General features: G+C 39.1%; 1 pseudogene; it reads left to right on the top strand.

Annotated features, from left to right (window-relative positions):
• Window positions 1-4684: 4684 nt before the first annotated feature.
• LOC132540581 (U6 spliceosomal RNA) lies at window positions 4685-4782 on the top strand (annotated as a pseudogene).
• Window positions 4783-6324: the final 1542 nt, after the last annotated feature.

The following is a 6324-nucleotide window of genomic DNA, read 5'->3' as shown; positions in this document are numbered from 1 at the left end:
GTGGAATGACAACCCTTCAGCTTCATTACTCGGGTGAGACCTTTCCTTTTATAGTATACTCTAATTTCATCTCAGGTAGTTCACTTTCTAACAAAGTCCCATAACCTAGATATACACCAGTTTCTGTGAGAGAGAGCTTATGTGCACATGTATCCATAAACTACTGCAAAATATATTTCTGAAAGCAGAAGTACACTAGAGTATGCAGTGAGTACCTCCCTAACACTTCCTCTCCACTATTCCAAGCTTGGGATCCATGATTGCTCAACAAATTGTTTGGCTTCATATGTTAACTCTCTTTTCAATCACCAGGTTCCAGATGCCACCAGGATGCTGGCTAGGCTTCCCTGGATTGAAGACCCCACCAATGTGTCCTGGAGCTCAGCTTCCCCAGAGACACACCTTACTAGGGAAAGAGAGAGGCAGACTGGGGGTATGGACCGACCAGTCAACGCCCATGTTCAGTGGGGAAGCAATTACAGAAGCCAGACCTTCTACCTTCTGCAACCCTCAACGACTCTGGGACCATGCTCCCTGAGGGCTAGAGAATGGGAAAGCTATCATGGAGGGATTGGGTGGTGGGAATTGTGTGGAGTTTTACCCCTCCTACCGTATGTTTTTGTTCATTAATCCTTTCTTAAATAAAAAATTAAAAAAAAAAATGTTAAGGTGGTTCCCGGAAGATGGCGGACTGAGAAGCTGCTATTGGCTTGAGTTCTGACCACATCTTCTGGAAATGGTAGGATTTTCTGCCTTTAGTAGGCCAGTCAATAAGGGGTCCTAGCAGTGACACAAAGGAGGGACTATAACTTAGTTTGGGTTAAGAATATAGTAGAAAAAAGGGGAGAAAATTATTTCCTTTTAATTATTAAGCACACCTCCTCCCCCTCCACCCCCGTAACCAGTCCCTGGGGACCAGCTCCTAGCAGGCTCCCCTGCTGAGCTTCTGTCTTTACCAAATTCCTGTCCCACCAGGGAGTATCATTCATTCTAAGTCTATACCCTTCTGAAACCTCTGGCCTTTTTTCTTTCTAAGTAACCAACCCCCTCACCTCACCCCGCATAGCTAATTAAATAATTAAAAATAAATAAATAAATAAACTCTTTCCTTTCACAGCTCTTTTATGACTGTTCTTATCTTTTTCTTTTTTCTCTCTCTCTTTTTCTTTTTTTTATTTTTCTCATTTTTGTCATCCTTTCTTCCTTAATCCTACAGCTTCCAAAGCCATAGGCTCCAGCCCCCACACCACCAAACAGTGTCCTTTTTTGAATTCACTGATACACATTTGGGAATTATTTGGGGGAAGAATTCTGACTCAGTGTGGACTCTCACTGCGAGTGTCTCTGCTCAACTTCCCTTCCTCCTTTAGCCACCCCTAGAATATAGATGCAAATGTAGATTTGCATAACCGTCTATTTCAGCTATCCTTGTCTAGTCCTGAGGGTTTTTTTTTTTCATTCTTAACAATCAGATGCCTCTGATCACGAGGTTTGAGGTAATGTGGGACAGGGTTTTTTTTTTTTACCCTTCTCTATTATTTATTTATTTATTTATTTAAATTTTTTATTTAAGAAAGGATTAATGAAAAAAAAAACATAAGGTAGGAGGGGTACAACTCCACACAATTCCCATCACCCAATCTCCATAACCCACCCCCTCCCATGATAGCTTTCCCATTCTCTAGCCCTCTGGGAGCATGGACCCAGGGTCGTTGAGGGTTGCAGAAACTGGTATATATCTAGGTTATGGGACTTTGTTAGAAAGTGAACTACCTGAGATGAAATTAGAGTGTACTATAAAAGGAAAGGTCTCACCCGAGTAATGAAGCTGAAGGGTTGTCATTCCACATGTGAAGTCTCTGGATACAGTCTGAGGTGAAGCATGTTGAGGTGGCAATTGTTGCATTGGTTAGGTTGTGATCGGCGGATGCAATATTATTTGGTTTGGATTGGGAGACGCATACAGGTTAACTTTGAAAAGTCCTTTTGTTATGGTTTGCTGTACAGTATCCAGTATCTTGTATATAGCTGTGCTATTGGATGCTTCTAATCTACTTGGTCTAGGCTTTTGAGAGAGTCCGCATATCAAATACACAGCCTATATATTAAAAAGTTTCAGTTTGTGTTTTGAGAAACTTTGAGACATACAATTAATTTTCCCCCTCTCGTATTAATTAACTAGTGATTTATATGACTACATTTTGCTAGGAGTGTACATAAACACCATTCCCACCACCAAAAGACTGTGACCCATCCCTCCCGCCCACTTCTACCCCTCACTTGGCCAGGAAGCTGTATGTCTACCCCTCACCACAGGGTTTTTACTTTGGTGCCCTACTTACAATTTGATTAGGTCCTGCTTTTAGTTTCCCTTTCAGATCTTCTTAGTCAGTTTCTGTTAATGAGTGGGATCATCCCATACTCATCTTTATCTTTCTGACTTAGTTCACTTAACATAAATCCTTCTAGCTCTGACCAAGATGGGTCAGAGAAGGTGGGTTCATTGTTCTTGATAGCTTCATAGTATTCCATTGTGTATATATACCACAGCTTTCTCAGCCACTCATCTGTTGTTGGGCACCTGGGTTGCTTCCAGGTTTTAGCTATTATGAATTGTGCTGCTATGAACATAGGATTACACACCTCTTTTTGGTTGGGTGTTATGGAGTCCTTGGGGTATAACCCCAGGAGAGGAATTACTGGATCATATGGAATGTCCATGTCTAGCCTTCTGAGAGTTTTCCAGACTGCTCTCCACAGAGGCTGTAGTCATATATATCACTAGTTAATTAATACGAGGGGGAAAATTAATTGTATGTCTCGAAGTTTTTCAAAACACAAACTGAATCTTTTCAATATATAGGCTGTGTAATTGATATGCAGACTCTCTCATAAGCCTAGACCAAGTAGATCAGAAGCAACCAATAGCACAGCTATATACTGGGTACTGTACAGCAAACCCTAACAAAAGGACTTTTCAAAGTTAACCCAATTACCAAATAATGTGATGATAACATTAACTATCGATTGTCTTTTTGAACCCTAAGACAGCAGGAACCTCACATCTCCACTATAGAGCCTCTACTTCCCCCAGTCTTGGAACCCTTGGATAGGGTCCACTTTCCCGTATGCCCCTCCCAATCCGAACCAAGGTGAGACCTTTCCTTTCATAGTATACTCTAATTTCATCTCAGGTGGTTCACTTTCTAACAAAGTCCCAAAACCTAGATATACACCAGTTTCTGTGAGAGAGAGCATATGTTCACATGTATCCATAAACTACTGCAAAATATATATACCTGAAAGCAGAAGTACACTAGAGTTTGCAGTGAGTACCCCCCTAACACTTCCTCTCCACTATTCCAAGTTTTGGGTCCATGATTGCTCAAGAATTTGTTTGGCTTCGTATGTTAACTCTCTTTTCAGTCACCAGGTTCCAGATGTCATCAGGATGCTGGCCAGGATTCCCTAGACTGAAGACCCCACCAATGTGTCCTGGAGCTCCACTTTCCCAGAGACCCACCCTACTAGGGAAAGAGAGAGGCAGACTGGGAGTATGGACTGATCAGTCAACGTCCATGTTCAGCAGGGAAGCAATTACAGAAGCTAGATCTTCTACCTTCTGCAACCCACAATGACCCTGGGTCCATGCTCCCAGAGGGATAGAGAATGGGAAAGCTATCAGGGGAGGGGGTGGGAAATGGAGATTGGGTGGTGGGAATTGTGTGGAATTGTACCCCTCCTACCCTATGGTTTTGTTAATTAATCATTTCTTAAAGAAAAAAAAAGAAAAAAATGTTAAGTGTAGTAAGTGTTAGTTCTTAAGTGCTAACCAAGGCACTAGCCACAGTTGACCTCTGGAAATGTGCTGAATTAGTATTCTTCCACTTATCAAAATATATGTAAGAAATATTGACGCAGTCTAAGTACATAGAAAAAAGCAAAAGGACTAATGCAGCTCATGTCTCAGAGACTCCAACATTCTGAGTAAAAATTCAGTCCACTTTGTACAGCTTATTGCAACCCTTTTAGTCTTTGCTTATTAATCTTTAAAATGGAATGTGCAACTACATATCATTGTTTCTATGTGACATTCTCTTTTTGAGTGCTCATAGAGTTCCCAAAGGGATTTTTATTTTACTTTTTGGTTGTTTTTCCCTTCAAAATTTAATAGGTACAAAATGTTTTATACCTTTTTCAGGATTCATAGGTGTTCAGTCATAGTTAACAATGGTATTCTAGATGAAAATGGCTTCCTCTTTCTTATGATTACATGCACTTCTTTGAACTATTTGTATGCTGAGTGTGATTGGGTCTGAACAGATTAAAATAGCCAGAAAGGGCCAATTTAAGACTTGAGATGAATGAACTTGGGCATTAGAGATATTCTGACACAGACAGACCTCATAAATCCCCTTGTTAAGTTTGCAGTGGGTGTGATGGAATGTACAGCTCAGCCACTTTACCCTTGTTAGTGTAAAAGTAAATTGCAAGGGCTCTCACACAGCTCCAAGGGGAATCAAGGAGATGGAAATGGAAAAGACTTTCTGAAATTGGATAGTTACAATCCTTGGTAGCCTGAGATGCAAAGACACCAGTTAAAAAGGCTAACAACTTTGTGATTTTAGCCTTGTATGCTAATGAAGTACATGCCATTGTTTCATAGAAGGAAATCATTCTAGCTGTGTGTTTCGTTGGCACATATCCTAAAATGGAAATAGCACAGAGACATGGCCATTGCTCAAGAATGACACACAAATTTGTAAAGTCTTCATATTTTTATTTGTTTTAAAAATAAAAGGAAAATCACAATGGCTTTCACTAGTATGTTCAAAATTAATGGGAACGCAAATACATCTTCAACATACATCTCATTGATATTTTTAGTGATGAAATTCCCAAAGATACATGCCAGTATGTCTGGGAACCAAATATCTATTTTCCTCAAAGATATATTTGGTTAAATAACAGTGATATATTCATCTGATTGAACACTGGTTCTTGATTTTGTAGGGCTTTTAGAATCTCCTGTGAAGCATTAAAAAAATAGACACTTGAGAGTCAGGTGGTAGCGCAGCAGGTTAAGTGCAGGTGGTACAAAGTGCAAGGACCTGTGTAAGGATACTGGTTTGAGCCCCCGGCTCCCCACCTGCAGGGGAGTCACTTCACAAGTGGTGAAGCAGGTCTGCAGGTGTCTTTCTCTCCCCTTCTCTGTCTTCCTCTCCTCTTTCCATGTCTCTCTGTCCTGTCCAACAACGGTGACATCAATAACAACAACAATAATAACTACTACAAGGGCAACAAAAGGGAATAAATAAATAAATACATATAAAATAATAGACACTTTGGTCCTACCCAAAGAGATTCTGATTGGTAGGCACCATTCATCAGAGGTTTAAAAAAAACAATTTGTGGGGCCAGCAAAGATAGCTTATGAAGGTAGTGTATCTGCTTTGTCATGTACACAATACAGACTAGATAACCATAAATAAATAAACAAATAAATAAATAAAATCTCTGTGAATTAATTTGTTGGTTGTATAGAGGTATAATTGATAAATAAAACTATATTTATAGTGTGCAATATTGGGGCCAGTTGGCACACTGGAAACATTATCTTTCTAATCTATTTTTGCTAAATCTGAGTAGGAAAATACAGTGAATATTGAAACAGCATTTTCAGTCTTCAGCAAGACAGTGAAGTTACAAAACAAGTCATCCTAAGGAAATATTTAACTGTGAGAGGTTTACTTCCATCGTAGCATGTTGGAGAACAAAGGTTATTAAAAGAAAATAATACAACAATATACATCAGGGGGTGGTTGCCTGATGGTTAATAGCCAACACTCTCTCTGTGTTTTCAAGAACTAAAAAATAACTCAGTTTTGCTAGTGTAATTCCCGAATACAAATGCTTTTGATTTATGGGTAGTTAGGAAACAAAATCTGTTAATTTTATAATAGTTTCAGTAAAAAATCTTGCCTTTATGTAAACTGATATTATTGTATCCAAAGTTAATCTCTAAATACAAAGTAAATCCATGAGGAATCCAGTTTCTCTTTTTTTCACATAAAGCTTTATATTTAATTTCCTCAGCTTATGTAATGTTAAATTTTATATATCAAATTGACTAGGTCAAGGGATGCTCAACTGCCAAGTAAACCATTACTTCTGGGTTTGTATGGAATAGATTAGCATTTAAATAGCAGATTGAATAAAGAAATTACCCTTCCCAGTGCATTGAGAAGCTGAATAGAACTAGAATTTTCTCTTTGCTTAAGGGGAATATCTGCCTTCTTCCCATAGGCATAAATGATTCAGCTT

This window comes from Erinaceus europaeus, chromosome 9 (assembly GCF_950295315.1).
Source record: "Erinaceus europaeus chromosome 9, mEriEur2.1, whole genome shotgun sequence".
NCBI lineage: Eukaryota > Metazoa > Chordata > Mammalia > Eulipotyphla > Erinaceidae > Erinaceus > Erinaceus europaeus.
The sequence above is the reverse complement of the archived record's forward strand: the minus strand, read 5'-3'. Positions and strand labels throughout refer to the sequence as shown.